Here is a 16,983-nt window from a genome sequence, read left to right as displayed (position 1 = left end):
AAAACCGGAGAGCAGCATAAGCCGCAGCATCAGAAAAAAACAATGTAAAAGAGCAAAAAAATGGAAAGTAAGAAACAATAAATTAAAAAAAGCCCCTACACTTGGCAAAGCAAAGCTTTGGAGACCTCATTTCCTGATGCATGACTTGATAACCTCTTATCTTGGCAAGACAAGAGAAGACATTTGTTGCTAACCCCTTCCTCATGAGGGTCAAGCTCCACCTTCAAGGCCGCAGTATTAGGGCTTGGCAGAACCACACATAAAACCCAAATATTTGCTTCCTCCTTGTCCTTCCTGTTCCAAATATCTAATCTGAGGGAGGAATGAAATGAAATGTCATTCATAAGGGGTGTGTGTGTGTGTGTGTGTGTGTGTGTGTGTGTGTGTGTGTGTGTGTGTGTGTGTGTGTGTGTGTGTGTGTGTGTGTGTGTGAGACAATAGGTACCACACACACCATCCATCCCCATCAGGAAGAGCTTAGGAGGATGTCCAAAGGGCAGGAGAGAATCGCCGTGGCAACTCATTGTTCCTGAAGACCACTGTGTCATGTGACTCATTAAGTCACTTAGGGCATGACTGAGCACTTCAGTAAACAAACCCATGGCTGTAGTGACACTACTCTGGGAAGAGACTTCTAGGTTTTTGGGCAAATCATGTAGCATTGAAAACTTCTAGAGCTGTTTCTATTGTGTTTAAACTTCAACATGTTGGTGTAATCTGCAGCTGGATAATGCCCTGCATTATTTGCAGCCCTTATTTGCAGCCCTTATAGCCCTCAGCAGATGATCTCTGATGGGAAGGTGGAGAAGGAGTTAATGTAGAACATAATACATGAATAGTAAAGACAAAAAGCAATTGATGTTCCAATATACCCCTACTTGGGCTTTATGTCCAGGATAAATGTGTAGGATAAGCCCGTATCTGGTTTCGGCCATTATCTGACCCAAAATAGCTACAGCCCTCTTTCATCTGTCGGCGGCCTTGTCAAGAAGCTATTCCGATGTTGCATACTTGCGGCATACCTTGTGTCACTGTCACACGTGCATCTGTCACCTCAAGGGTCATAGGAGGCACATAGCCCTGGCTAGGCTCCCATAACCAGGCCTTAAGGCCAAGCATACCGTTGAACCAGGTTCAGCCAGGTTGAACCAGAGAGGACAGAACTGACAGGGTTGGATCCCAAAGCACAAAAGGATTATCTTTTTACATGAAAGATTATACGTTTGATCTTTTGGTGAAATGTAGCAGCCATAAGGCGCTTCAGGATATGGATACGAGAAGCCCAGTGTGTACCTTGGTGTATTCTTTCCTATATCTCGCATAAGAAATGTATATAGTCATTTGAAAAAAAAACACAAGGGTATAGCAATTTGCTCAAATGTTTGTGGTTATCGTGAGGACTTCATGTGATTGAAGTATTAAATGTGATTAAACTTGATCTAAATGATCAGAGGATAAATCCAATTAAAAATGGATTCAAACTGTTAATCCAGTCCCTCCATGGCCGAGTATAATTCATCCTTTGATGTAAACAGTCGGTTCTTAGAAGTGGGCAAACCAGACGAAATCTAGAGACACCCGTGGGTTTTCAAGCGTTGAGGTTGAGAGAGTCAATTCACTTCCAAGCAAATCTCCCACTAATGCATCCACCACATTGGTGCGAATCCAAAACCAAAGTTACCAATATTGCAACGCCTTTGCAGACATTCAGCAAAATGTCTGGAATTGGCTTCAGAATGGTGTCACCTAAACCTTGATAAATCTAGGTCAACAGCGGTAGGAAAATCATGATTTGGATGAAGAGGAATTCTAAATCCTCAGGTTACATCTCAGCTCACTATGTGTTGGGGAGGAACAGGTGAACAGCTTTGAAGCAATAGTCTTCAGAATTATCAATCAAACATAGAGAAATGCAGACATAAAAAGTGAGGACAAATATAAGAAGGGTTGACCCCAATAAAGAGGGTAATGGCGAAATGTCAATGTCAGTAATGTCGAGAGCCTGAAATATCTCCTTAATTGATTTTTCAGCTGTGCAAGTTGATACCTTAACTATGTGGCAAGCAAATCGAAGAGTCTTCTGCAGTGTTCCATTGTGAATCTTTCCATACATTCAGGAAGAGCAGAGAGTGAGAGAGGGAATACGTGGTCTGGGCGGAGAGCAAAGGGTTCAAAGGTCAGTGCATCCCAGAAAACAAATATTACAACATCTGATGGTTTTAGCATTTTAGTGGCGACTGCATGTGCGTCAAGCTAGATTAGACAGGCACTAGGCAGAGCTTAAACAAACACATCTCCACACACTCACACGTAATGTTCTCCACCTCTGACTTTTTCATGTCCACTTCTGTTTAACTAATCATCCATAAACGCCCACTATCACGGCATGGATGTCTGGGAACCGGTGTCTTTGAGTGGAGAATGAGGAGATATTTCCACATTTAACTGATTATGAGGACATTGGTTAAGCATTCAGTGGGCGATATAAAGTATGGCCTTGAACCGAGGTGCAAAGAAAAAGTCAGAGAAAGTGAGACTCCGTGAGAGGGGATTTTATTAGGAGACCCAACCCCTGTACGACTTTAACAGATGAGACAGGTGCCGAGTGACTAATCCAGGAGCACAATTGCGACACGGACAATATCACTGCTGCAGAAAAGCTCCTCCTTCTTCAAGGACTCATGCAACAAAAATGCAGGCCATGTTCTGATTTGTACAAAAAGCTTGACACATTTAGATCCCTCATGACCCAATCAAGGTCACCGTGAACCCAGTCTCACACCTTTCTTGATTTTCCTGCTTTCTGTGTAATTTTTTCCCTGACACCCTCATCCTTCTCCCGCTGAGCTCCCCGTCAACGTGTTCCTCTGTTCATCGCCCTGCCCCTCCGGCTGGCCCTGGGCCTGTGAGTGTGAACCCAGGCGTCCCTAATCCTGGTGGTGCACGCCTGGCTGCAACCCCAACGCTCATTTGTCTGCTCTCTCGGTGCCTCTCGCTGCCTCTCGGAGGGTGGGCTGGGGTTACCGGCCGGTTTTGGTCGAGAGGTTCATCTCTCCATGTACATTTTTCTCTTCCAAGTTGATGGCTTCGATACCCTTACCCACTTTCTCTCTAGTTGTTGTTTAATTTGCTCACAACTTTCCATCGCTTCTTATCCTTTCCCTCCCCATAGTATCTCAATCTGTTTCTCCGGCTCTCTCCCAGTATTTTATACTCTCTCTGTCTCTCAGTCGAGGTGTGGCTTTCACTGTGGAGCAGTGCAACTCTCAAAAGAGGAAGTGGACGTGTACAGTATTTCTCGGAAAGAGGTGAAAACCTCAACGCCCACAGATCTGGTTGGTGTGAGGTTCATCAGATAACGAAGCAAAGTGGTTAACCACAGCAGTAGGCCTTCACTGGAAGAAAAAAAAATGTTGTGTGCCAAAGAAAAGTGTCATTACATAGACATCATTATGAGCGCAAAGTTTCTGATGATCAGGGTCCTGAGGTACTTGTAGCCTTGTAGTCATGTTGTACAAGCAGGGAAGCAGTCACAAAGTTGACGAGAGAAGAGGGATCGACAGCCAAGGCGCACATCTGGAGACTGCCACCCTAAGTCTGTACCTTTGCTGTATCACATCCTCGAATAAACCATCTATTCGACACTTAAGAGCAGGCTGCCATATGGGGGCCTAGCAACTACAGACAGCATCTGGGTGATCTTCTGGGAGTACTGTACCGCCGACTAGAGAGAGAGGCCGAATAACATTGATAACCTGTTGTGACCTGGACCATCTGAATACCCCCCTACCGTGTAACGACCTGCTTGGAATGAGAACCCTTCTTGCGACGACCCCTGGATACTGGTTAAACTGACTGATTAAGGCTTGTGCTTTGGATGAGGTAGTTGACCTTCCCCCCCCTGCCTGGATGTAAACACCCCTAATAAACTACCATTGACTTTGACTTTGTATATGTGGTTGCTATTCGACTTCGTGGCATGGAAAGCCCACACCCACGAGCCTGCTACAGTACATTTGCATTTTATATCAAACATAACTTAACGGGACAAAGTAGGAAAAAAAGACCCACACAAAGTGAAGAGAAAAGTTTTGGAAGAAAATAAAAGACATGAACATCTGCTCTTGTGCGCCGTGCGCTTGCTGCCCTAGCCTGGCCTTTTTGTTTGACTGTCATGCGCCGGGACAGTGTAACAATGAGACACTGCGGTGGTATGTGGTGCATTATACAGATGTTCTCAATGGTGGGGAACACCCAGGCCTCTGGCGGAAACGCCGTATAGGTTTCTAAACTCCTTGAACTATACGGTTCATTCCCTCCGACTTCTCCACCAGCTGCAGAGGAAATTATAAAATACAACAGAGATGAACCACTTTCTCCACAGCATGCTTGCTTCACCCCTGGATCCATCTCAAACTGGGCGTTTGTCGTTTCCCTCTTAGTCTCTCACTCTATCTCTGTCTTTCCGGCGCTCGGTGTAATTTCCTGGCTTACGTTTCCAATTTGACTTGTCTCCATTTTGTTGACAGGGTCACGACCCTTGACTTTTGAAATATCAATAGGCAGCTCACGTGTCTCACACACTAGACACAGTTCCACTTTTTCCTCCCTATTTTCCGATAAAGAGCCCCTTATCTCATGCTGATGGAATCCAGTGTTTTCAGAGTCCAAAATGAGATGCAGACTTGGGGTGCGGGGTTTGTGGAAGTCCCCCAAAACCCATTCTGCACGATGCTTTGATGCTAACGCAGAGGACTCCACCCCATCAAGTGGCCCCAAAGCATGAACACAGTCTGGCTCCGGTCCCGTTCCTTGTCTTGGTCCGTTCCTTTCTGTTTGTCTTGGTACAACGTGGCCAAATAATAACAATAATAATCCAGGCACTCTTTGTCCGTATCCTCGTTTTTTAATTGTCATAATAGTCAAACCCAAGTTGAACCCAATTTGGTTAATGTTAGACCACCATCCTCATCTCTCTCTGAACCCAACCTGATCCAATAGAAAATATTACAAAATAGCACAAGCCATCAGCTGGTCCATAAAGTGTTCCAATCCCTGCACTTACAGGTTCTGACAGTAGGTCCGACACTGTAAAGAAACAATATATTTTGTTCAGGATAATATTCTTTATATCAATAAGAACACGTGGTCTCGAATGACACGGTTTATTTTAATTGCTTGGTTAGAGTAGCACGGCCACTGTCACACCCCCTTTTCGCTGATTACCATGAAAAGCGAATAACTTCTTACTTGGCCCATAAACAACCTACCCACCAAATTTGGTTCAAGTCTGTGCTCAATGTTTTGAGAGCTCACAGACACATGTGACGCCCACTGCCAAGCCCACTTTTGGCTGATTGGCATGAAGGTTAATTACTTCCTACTTGGCCAATTAATAAGCTACACAACACATGTGGATATAACTTTTGGATATATCCCGCAGAGTCAAACAGACAGATGGACAGACACACAGACGTGGTGAGAACATAACCCCCCTGGGCAGAGGTAACAAAAAGCTAAGAAATAAAAGGCATGTCTGCTTCCAAGACACAGGGAATTCGGTCATAGAAGAAACCAAGTTTCCATGGGTTGCATATGATCTCATTGTTAGTGTCATGTACAGGTTCAAGGATTTCAAATTTTCCGGGAAAACAAGAATCTGTTCTGCTCAACTTAGTCAGGTGTTGGCATATGTGCCGGTTTGGTAACCCATTTTTGTGAAATGTCTTGATCAAAAAGCAAAATGGATGACAAAAGTCTGGTTAGGCAAGAGACAAAAACTCTGTTCTATAATGACCACAATATAACAGCACGCGCATAAATAGCTATTGTTCCTTCACATTTCATCCTTAGGCTTAAATTGACTAGTTAATCAACTTTTGCGAAAGTCAAAGAGAGTCCCTTTTCTGTAGACTGTTACAAACAAGTAAAACCAAATCCAGTCCAGTCTAATCTCATGCTTCACATTATACCCGTGTAACCAAACATTCTTACGGAAACAAACTATGAACATCAACAAGACAATAAACAAGGAGCTTAAACAAACTAGGTCGTTCAACCTTCATTAATTGCCCAACGTTATCCTTCAAAAACCTCCATAAGCTCCAATCGTGCTGTGCCAGTTATGGCATCATGCAACCAAAGTAACCGTCATTTCCAGTGCTGAGAGATTTCATTCCACTTGATCCACATCCTCCTTCCCCAGAGAGCCACCCTTAACACCCCTGCTTGGAGCAAATGAACATGAACGAACCAATTACAACCAGCTCTTAGCAAGGCAGGAAAGAATAAAGAGAAGATGGAGGATAGTTAACCTAATCAACCCAACAACTTAACATTCATCCTCCATGTACCTTCCTGTACATATAGTATGATAAGGTCATATACGCTGGTGTTATATACGCTACTACAGAAAGACAGCTGAGCATGAAAGCATGTAAACTAATATAGCCACTCGGCGCAGACAGCTTCATTAAATACTTTCCCATGAACTTTGACCAGGCCTGGAGGGTCTATAAAGAGGGATGAGGCAGGTGTAAACCTGTTTTCCGTTCACAGCACAACAAACCCCACTGCAGTACGGTGAGCTTCTGAAGTCCCAAAGAGTCAAAGGCCAGCAGGATGTCGACTGCCTGGGTCAGACCACGACCTGGGCAACACAGCAACCGACATCTCCATGCTGAACGGATACACTCTGGTCCCCAGGGGGTGGCAACGACCTGGCATGTTTGAGTAAATACTGAAACCCTATCTGTTATTCCACTGCACCACTAGCCAACTAACATCCCCCCACTCAAAAGCATGTTCCTCTTCTGCTCCCAAAGACGAAGGCCTTGGAGTTCCAAGTCTCACGGCACCACAACCTGTGAGGGCAAGACTACCGTGGAATCTGCCTGGCCACGTCAATGCGGTACTAGATTTCAATCCGAGGCACAAGGAAATTGACTATTAGTTCCTGTGGCCCCTCTGTGGGAATAGCAAAACTTTAGAGCGATTCAGCGTTAACCCAAAAGGAAAGGAAGGAAAGGAAAAAGCCGACACTGCGTACGGTAGGAGAGGTGTTCGACACGTCCGGTGGGTGAGGTGATGAAGAGCATGTCCTCGTTTCACTTTCCGAGTGCTGTGTTGCTATTCTTCCCCAGATTAAGTGTCAGGTATCCGGCCTGGCTGCTAATCCAGGCCAGCACCTGCATTACAGCTGCGCAGGGTTCAGGGCCTTTGTCCTACCTCACTCTTAAGCCTCTTGTTTGGACCCCAGCCCGAATGCATTCAAGACAGCTGAACGTGGAGTGCCCTATTATATTAGAGAGGACAGATGTTGAAAAATTTGGGTTTACCTGAGATTGACAGAATTCTGCAGAAAATATTGTTGTTGTTTTTTTCGATTGCTTCCCCATTGTTTTTTTTTTTGAAGGTACAACAAATTCCTTGAAATGTCTTAATTTAATTTATGAACAACACGCATAGAGCACCATGTTTATGGCTCACTTTCTGGGGAGGACATAATGAAGTGCAGCTGTACGGACAGCTGGAAACCACAGTATATGACATAATCACAAGCAGACTAGCCAAACCAATCAACACACACACACTCACCAAAACCCTATTACGTAAGCCCTTGATTTACGCCACGAGCCAGCATAACAGAGTAACACCCATCTCTTGGACCGTAAGCCATCACCTTTTCCCTTCCCAAGCTTTCAAACCATCACAGAGAGACACACAGCCCGGCCCCTGGGGGGGCTTACTGGCTAAATGAAAAGCAGAAGGCCTGGGACATGAGGAACCATTGGGTCATCGGTGTTGAGGAGCAGTTCAGCAGGGTCCGGGGTCCAGCCTTTTGTTTCACATTCAGACTTAAAGAACCCTGCTTTGGGCGGAATGTTATTCAGCCCGGTGCCTTAAGGGACGATATAGTGCACGCATTCCAAGCTTCCAAGTCTTTTCTGATTTACCACAAAAGACATTTGACCAACTGGTGACCCACGACGGCAGACCTGCAACGTAATTCGGCTGGACACACTAGATGTCTCCAATACCAGCAGAGGAAGGCATGTCTGGTAAACCCGTCAATCATCTAGACTTAAGAATCGACGTCTCTGTTAAAGCGCCTTCCTCAAGCTATGAAAGCAACAAGTGAGGGGAATTTAGGAGCATCAATATTGCTGGTGAAAGTTTGTTACCATTACCAAACGGCCAGGATAGAAATGGCTGATTATAACCATGCCACACACAACGACCAGGCATACTGCTGTACTCTAAGTAACAACAAATCTTAAAGCATCTGTTTACACATCTACATATACCATATGTAAATACTATTTTCAATTATTATCAGCAGTGGACTATTGTCCAATTTATGTTCAGTCTATTAGGTTCAATTGTGTAAGTTAAAAACTCTCTGGCAGTGTTTGGATATGTGGGGATTTAAAAGGATTTAAATTCCTTTTGGAATATCAGACACCATGGAATCGCCTCAAAACTCTTTGGCCCCTGAAACACCCTTCCTCTCCGCTCTGTAATCCAATCAACTCCCCAAATCAACATCAGCTTCTGGGGCAACGTGCTGCGTCACAAACCAAGTCAACCACTTGTGATTGGTTTAACGGCTTCAATTGGTTTTTGGTCTTCACATGTGTTCAATCCTAATCAGCGTCAATTCGATTTTGCAGCGTTTCTAACATGTTCTTGAAAAACGGTGGTGGAACCCAACGGCCCCGTCATGAGAAAGTCCTCAAGCGCTAACTGATAAGCAGCTGACCAACCGCAGCGTGGGGAATCTTTAGAGCCAACAAACTCCAAAAAAAAGACAAGATGGCACCAGCCCAACAGCAAAGTTCCCCATCATCGGTCAGCGATCCAGCCATGAAAGAACGCCATTCAAAGTCAAAGAAACAACACCCAGAAATAGAAACTCACTGCGCTCTAACCAACAGACTTGAGACCAACACAGACTCAAACACTGCTCGGGCAACGGAGAGGAAACGGACACCCTTGAAACGGAGTCCGACTCCAAACCACTTTACAGTACATCTCCTCCTCCTCCTCCTCCTCCTCCTCCTCCCCCCCCCCCTCCCCCCTGACCCCCCAGGGAGAGCACACAGAGTGGGAACAGAGCAACAGGAAATAAAGGAGCCTTTGGAACGGGTTCTTGGAGGGACTTTTCAGGGGAACAGTGTATTATATGAAACGCATGTGAAGGATAGAACGCAGGGGGAACTGGCTGCAACCAATTTGGGCCCCCCCCCTAAATGCAAAAAAGGAAAAATGAAAAAATGAGGACAACTCGAGAGGACGTCCCATTAGCTCCCCCCCCCCCCACATCACTAGAAGGCTGACACATGAGAAGGCGGCACCTCTGTTAAGCACACACCACAGAGCCATCGCAGGCCCATTCACCCGCTCCAAGCCCCATTCTTTCCCCTTTTAAGAAGAGCCCCCCTACTGCGAAAGGAGGGAAAGAACAGGGTGATGGGGGGGGTGGAGGGGGAGAGGGTGGCGATGTCATTTCACATAGCATGCAGCAAGACCCACTGAACTCCCCAGAATAGCTTCTAAACTAAAACACAATGACCTTCCGACAAAAGAGACACACAGAGAGCAGACGAGAACATATCAAAATGCACATTGCACTTTGATTCTGGTAACCAAACACCCGGGCAGCTATCCCCATTCACAGCGCAGCCAGCTCAGATTGAGTCCACCTCAAACCCACGATATTCACACACACTTGCACAGCTGAGCACACAGACACACACACTCCATCGCAATAATCATCTGCCATCATGCAGCAGCAGTACTACTAACCTGAGCAGGGTCTGAAGAAGAAGTCAGAAATCTGCCGTAGTCTCCCACACACTGCACACACCACCACAGATTCACCTTCGCTACAGAGATTCCACAGGCTTCTCTTGCGCTCTCTCTCTAGTTCCCTTTCAGCTCGCTCGCTCTCTCCCTCTCTCAACACGCCTCTCCCATTGTAGTGAAGCACGGTGCAGTGTGAAGCCGTGCAGGAGGTGGCCCTCCCTCCCTCCCTCCCTCCCTCCCCTTCCACCGCCCCCTTCCCCTCCAGTGAGCTCCAGGCTCCTCCTCTCTGCCTGCTCCTATCTTAACTGCTCCCTCTGCCCGACCAGCCTCCCCGCTCTGAAGCCAGAGGCAGCCTCTGCTCCGGGCAGCTCCGGGCAGGAGAGCAGACCATGGCCCAGAGAGCCCACCACTTATCTGCTGCGGAGGCTGCCGGGACGGGATGCCATGCCACCGAGGGGAATACTTAACATGAGGAGAGGGAGGGGTGTCATTGAGAGTGTTGGTGTGTGTGTGTGTGTGTGTGTGTGTGTGTGTGTGTGTGTGTGTGTGTGTGTGTGTGTGTGTGTGTGTGTGTGTGTGTGTGTGTGTGTGTGTGACGTGCATATCCAGGGGAAGACTAATCAGTGAACCCATACACACACTCTCTCACCAACACACGCACGCTTGTCTTTGTGAATATTAGTGTGAGTGCATGTTTTTTTTTTTTTAAGATAGGACTTGAAAATGTTGGACAAACCTTTTTTTGTCATTCCGAGTCTTGTCTCTTTAATGTGTTCACTTGCATCGTTCACTTACTCCGCCTCCTAAGGTCTTCTAAGACCAATATGCGCTTGGCCCCTTCCTATCTCCCTCTATCTATAGCGTTATTGCCCCGTTCAAACAATGGGGGTCGCCGCAGAGGGCAAAAAGGCCACAGCTGCTTTGCAGCGGGGTCGGACAATCAAGGCAAGGGGCCAAGCCCTGACCCCCTCTCCCCCGTTCCCCACCCCACAACATACCAGCCAAATGCCCAGCAGCATCTCCAAACTCACCCTGAAGAGAAGGCTCCCTCTGATAGCACCTGACACAACAGGGAATTTACAAACCTAGCATTACACTAAACATCTGGACACAAAAACAAGAGGGAAAAATCAACACTGATTCAAAATTCATCAATTTCCTTAATCAAATGGCACTGGGTCTTAGAAATGGGCTAATTTGAAATCAGATTGTGGAGGCAGAGAGGTTGTTGGGGCCTGGCTGAGGACGATATGGTCGCTAAGGGTGTTTTTGTGTGGTAAGGATGTTTTAGTACGGTCACATGGTTGTGGTTAGGTCAATTTGTTGTTACACAGAGGCAGTACAGAGAGGCCAGTGACTAAATGACTAAATGAGCATGTGGATGTTCCGTTCACTTAAGTCACACTGTACATACAGGCAATGCAATCTCATCTGTGAAAGCAACGCAACTCTTTCAACAATGTTCCGTCTTTCTTCACTTCCACCCCACATCCTCCCTATGGTACAGGTTGAGTAGATTCTCTCCAGCTGAACGAGGCATTGGCTTGGGACGTTGTTTGAAATGCTTTATCGAAGTCTGTTGCACTCAAGTGATCTTCTGAGGCTATGCATTAAAGATGTAGATGATTCATTCAATCGAATAACAAAGAGATAACGGTTCTGCCTAAAGGGAAATGACGAGTATTCCAATGCTTGTATGTTTAACAATTCATAACCTCCATTAAAACCCTCAAGCATAAACAAGCATCAAAACAGTTCCAGCCAGTAGTTCAAGGTCTATATCGAGGGTGAAAGCTCGGCTTTGGCACGGCACGGAAGAAAGGCAGACGATGATTACAGGAAGCAGAAATAAATGCGTCTTCTGCAAGCGTCCAACATCAACCGTTGGCTGGGGGAACGGCAGTCGGACCAGGGGCTCTCAGAGAATCGGGCCTTGGTCGAATCAGAATCAATTATTCAGGATATGTACTTAAGCGCCGCAGAATGCCTCAGATCTGGCCCGCTGCCAGGCAGAACGGCAGGGATTCCCTGCGAGCTGTGGCTTTTTCAAGCAGCGTCTGGAAGGAGTGGTCTTGATCCCTCTTCAAGGCTGACGCAGATCTGCTCTCCAACACCACCGTAAACTATTTACTGACTGTGTCCTCAAGATGACCCGGTATTACAGTCCCCTCTCTGTCTGGCGGCGAATGGGGGGGGAGGGAGAGGGAGGTAAAGGTAGAGAGACAGAGTGAGCGAGAAGGGAGAGAGGTAGAGGTAGAGAGACAGAGTGTGAGAGAGACAGAGTGAGGGAATAAGAGAGACAGAGCGAGAGAGGTAGAGAGACAGAGAGAGAGAAAGAGCGAGAGAGACAAAGAGAGTGAGAGAGCGAGAGAGATCATGTGCCGCATCACTTGCCAGTGATACACTGCACAAAATATTCCCTTTTTTGTTCACTGAAACCTGTAAGAATCCATTGGTGATACCGCTTTGATTCACTTTCTCCCTCAGAAAAAAAAACACTTCAAATCTGAGCACACAGCGGTTTTTTTACCACAAAACTTCCAGGAATCAGGGTAGCTAGAGTAACCCATTTCCTCGGACAAATTGACATTGATGTATGTTGCTGACCAATGGAGACTCCTGAAGTGGAACCCAATGCCATTCCCTTCCTGTGCTCTCCGAGGCAGGTTCCCACATACCGGGCCCCCAGAATAAACCTCTGCTAAGGCTATGTGGCCCTCCACTGCAAGACCAGGGGCCTGTGCGGGCCCCGGTTAACATTAGCACATATTTGTGGAGATGTTCCAGGCTCCTGGCATTCTCGCCCGGCTTAAAAACAGATGCACATGTAGAGAATTATTTACGAGGGGCATTGCTACCCAGGGCTGTGCAGCACAGCGGGCCTCAGAGCAGAGAGAGGAAGGGAATAGAGAGGTTTTCTTGTGTGTCTGTGTAGGTCCCACCAAGTTAACAAGCGACTAATTCTATACGGTTATTATAGTGCTTAATATTATATTAGTGTTTAATCAAAGTCATATAATCTCACATCTGTATGTGGTGCTGTAAATGCCCACTGTCTGCATGCTAATAAAATGGTTCAGTCAAACAGGTTCAACAATAATTATCCTTTCCACCCTAATAAAGATGTCTTATCAAGCTGCTGTAGCTTTATAGACAGAATTTGTTGCTGTTGAACTGCGTATTTGGCTGCGACCCGTTGGTTCTGTTCAGCAATGAATTAGCCTCTCATTTATTATTTAGTCAATAACGTTTGTGACCACACAGGAAAACCAACACTTCAGCCCTTTAGGCTCCAACATAAATATTGTGTATTTCTCAAAGTAGCACAGGTATGCTTGTGTTTGTATATTTATATGTTTTATGACATGTGCAATGCCTTAAGCCTGAAAGAGGCATGTGATCGTTTACAGAACTGTGAATGATGCACAAACCTAGCTCAGGTGTCTCCTAACCAACTCTCAGGGAACATTGGAGTTTCTCTGAGCAATAACATTTACAAAACCAAGCCAAAGGAGGTAATTGTCACTCCTCTTTTAGCATTGGGAAGAGGGGTGGCACAAATGTTCACATGAAAAAGCTTTTCTGCAAGTCACACCTTAAACTACTGCACACTCTTCAAAACATGATTGGTACACACTCTCATTGCTAGATTGGTACATGCTCCCTACCAAGCTCATCACTGCGTCGCTATGCAGAGATGCTCCACAGGTCGTGTTTCAGTTTTTAGCTCTGCACATTGCAGTGAATCCCTGCTACTTCTCAGGACTCATACCAAGATACCGCACTCAGCAAACAAGCAGAACCTACTTATTTGCTGACGAAGACTCAAGTTCCCTGAGGAGCCCTCTCAGGAAGTGTTAGTTTTCACCTGCAGTGGCTTGCACAATCCTGCTGGCCATTGTCCAGCATACGAAATATGGGTGTGGAGTAGCCTCTGTGTGTGTATGTGTGTGTCTGTGTGTTAGTATGCACCGTAGTGTCCCGATACGTCAAAGGTTATAAATAATGCACAAAGTGTGAGTGCCAGCACTGGAGAGAGAGGAAAGTTGAAGTGTCAGAGTGAGTAATGACGTTGCGAGCAGCTGGTCCAAACACATCACTAACGGACATTCTACCTGAGCAGGCCACGTCAAAAAACAGAACACCGTAAGGAAGAATTTGTCTATGACGAAGGATTGAATAAATCAATCTTTGCACAAACATGTGTTCAGGTTTCACAGACAATTGTTGTAAAACTGTAAAACATGTACACACAGAAGATTGCGTGTAATTGACATACTGTATCTGAAATGTGAAGGATGCTGGGTAACGGTCCCAGGCGCCATTCTCAGTCTGCCATCCAGATTGACTTCTTCTGCCTTTTGATTTAACCCCCCGCCGCCCCTCACCCTGACCAGTGACCTGAGGCTATATCTAACCCCCCATGTTGTGTATGGGATGTCATGGAGGGTGTGGAGACGAGGGAGGGCCCGCCCCCAGGAGCTCAGGCCAAGGCGTCTGCCTCGGTTCACTGAGTGTAACATCATGTGACAGACGGTGAACAGCGCTCCAGCTAATGAGAGCATGTCTGGGACAGGGGGACAGAGAGGTGCTCATTATGAGCGACATGCTCCACAGGGCAGATATTTTGGGTAAGCTGGATGCTACAGTGTAATGTCACCTCTAGCAGGCAGACTGTATCCCACAACAACGTTAGTCATATCTGATGCAGGCTAAAAAGACGGACGTCGAGGTTAAAAGATAATGTGGTACATTATCTGTAATTAACTTAACGATCCACCGCAACTTAATCAGTGACGACACAGCCCTTATCAATGAGGGCCTTGTCTGCATCCACAGCAGGCCCAGAATGGTTCATGGTGTAACAGCAAAGGTCAAGAGAGAGGCCGTTGAAGACATTCCACTCATGAGGAGAGGGATTTGAGGCCGATCCTGAGGGAGGGACTGGGATCATCCCAGTATCCACTGAGCCAAACAGTGCAGCACATTTCCACTGCCAGCTGCCAGATCCCATAATGATATTAGATCACAACATGAACCGGCGCCGCACCCTACAGTGTAAATAACGTAGACTTGGAACAAGGTCCTGGGGAGAAAAGGCTGGATGAGTTGCTGGATAAGTTCTATGGCATGAAGGCTAAATCAGTCAGGTGGCTCACCCCAGCCCAGACTAGACTAGACTAGACTAGACTGTCTAAATAATAAATAGATGCATGTTTATTTATAGAAGAAACTGGGCGTTTCCTCCCCATTCACAGAGAAAATATACAATACATAATAATTTAATATGATCAATTAAATATAACCAATAAATGGGTATAGTGTATTGCAATGTATAAATGAGATTGAGGCTTACTACAGTGAATATGAGCACTGCTCTGATCTTGTGTAAACACATTAAGAGGAACCTCCAAATTAAAAACAGGTAAAATTTGCAGTCACATATCAGGGTACATACCGCCAGTACAATGCGTTGATTTGTCAGGGCTGTCAAAGAGAGCGCTCCTACAGCAGTTACTTACGTCGAATGGTTCAAAATGTTGGGAAGAGGTACTGATATTTATTGTGAAGCGTGAGCCAATTTGATCTACCCTGATACTGTGGGACTTTGCCTTGTGCACAGAACAGGCTCACAAATGTTTTTTTAGAGCGTCAGCATTATACAGTCATGGCTGTGTGCCATTCACGCCAACGTCGCTCACCTCTGCCACACATCTCCCAACTACGAACAAACCAAAACACTCACATCTGAGCTGTGGGCTTGTGTCGCCGTTGTGATGTTTCAGCATCATGTTAGCTGTCTCATTGTGCAGCATTGGAAGTCTGATCCCCTTCCCTCTAATCTAGGCCACTCTCTGCTGTGGTGTCATGTGGAGGCCCTGATGAATCAGCCCATTGAGCTGAACAGGACCATGGACTGGCCTGGCACTGCAAAAGTGTCAGTATCTATGTGTGCGTGTGTCGCACAGTGTGCATGTCAAAAAGTGTGTGCGTGTGTGTGTCCGTGCGTGCATGTTCACAAGCATGTGCGTGTGCCACAGTGCGCTTTTGTGTGTGTATGTGCATGCACACTCGTGTGTGTGTGTGTGTGTGTGTGTGTGTGTGTGTGTGTGTGTGTGTGTGTGTGTGTGTGTGTGTGTGTGTGTGTGTGTGTGTGTGAACCCTAATTTCCCAGCCTCCCTGGAGACAAAGCAGTCATTTGTGATCATTCCATACAGGCCACCACCACTGAAGAAGACTGCGCGTGCATTTGCACGTGTTTGCAGAATGCAGATGCATGTTTATGTGTGTGCAGATGCATGTTTGTGTGTGTGCATGCATGTGTGAGTGTTTGCTGAGTGTTTGTGTGTTACGTGCATTTGTCAGAGCAGATGTTCTGGGGCACAATCTGAGGATTATATCACCGTAGTATTTACAGGCTTTTTGATCGTCACACATGTTTGAGTACACTGCCCAAATATAACGAGCAGATAACTCATTAGCTGGGCGGGGCTTCACGCCCTAATAAGGCATGACAGGGCCTGAGAGACTCCACCACAAAGCTCTATGAAAGAAAAATGTCCACATGTGCGTGTGTGCGTATGTGTGTGATAGAGTCAGGGCGAAATATCAGCAACAGAATTTCTTTCTGTAAAGTATTCACTGCCTCCAACCGACTTCATCATCACAACTCCTCATATACTTTGCATTCATCCATACTGAAATGATACACACATATCCACATCTTAAAAGGTTTTTTAACATGAACTTATGACCCTGCTTGTCTGAGAGGGTTGGAGGGCCCTTTATGGTGAGTTTTAGATGAGTTCCTCTGGTCCATTTTAACAATAACAATGTCTGCTGGGGAAGCAGCAGCATGAAGCACAAGACTGAAACTCAAGACTCATGCTGATGCCTCTTGACAAATTTTGGCCAAGCAAGTTAAAAGGACAAACCCACATGAAGTCGACTCCGGGCACAAGGAGCATTTGTGAATAAACAGTATTTCCTAGAAACAGCAAACAACACTAAACAAACAAATATTTTACAAAATGTCCTTTTTTTTCTTCAACCAAACCACTCTTGATAGTTCCCCATCTTTAACAACATCATCATGCAGCAATATCCCGGCCAAATTTCTGAAGCATGTCAACTGATGATCTCTCGTACTGCACACAGTCCATCATATCGAGATGT

At 46.0% G+C, this 16,983-nt stretch overlaps 1 protein-coding gene across 2 annotated transcripts in view; it reads right to left on the bottom strand.

Moving 5' to 3' along the window:
• add3a (adducin 3 (gamma) a) overlaps window positions 1-16,983 on the bottom strand; it is an 84,550-nt gene that overhangs the window by 48,011 nt on the left and 19,556 nt on the right. The window contains exon 1 of one of the 2 annotated variants that reach the window (XM_084466190.1): window positions 9,808-9,969. The exons of the other annotated variant lie outside the window; for it this stretch is intronic. The gene's annotated coding sequence lies outside the window, so the exon portion shown is untranslated. Of the gene's footprint in view, window positions 1-9,807; window positions 9,970-16,983 lie in introns of those variants that run through there. 2 annotated transcript variants of the gene reach the window in all.

The sequence above is a fragment of the Micromesistius poutassou genome (assembly GCF_964030765.1).
Source record: "Micromesistius poutassou genome assembly, chromosome: 3".
NCBI lineage: Eukaryota > Metazoa > Chordata > Actinopteri > Gadiformes > Gadidae > Micromesistius > Micromesistius poutassou.
This window is presented reverse-complemented; position numbering and strand designations above follow the sequence as displayed.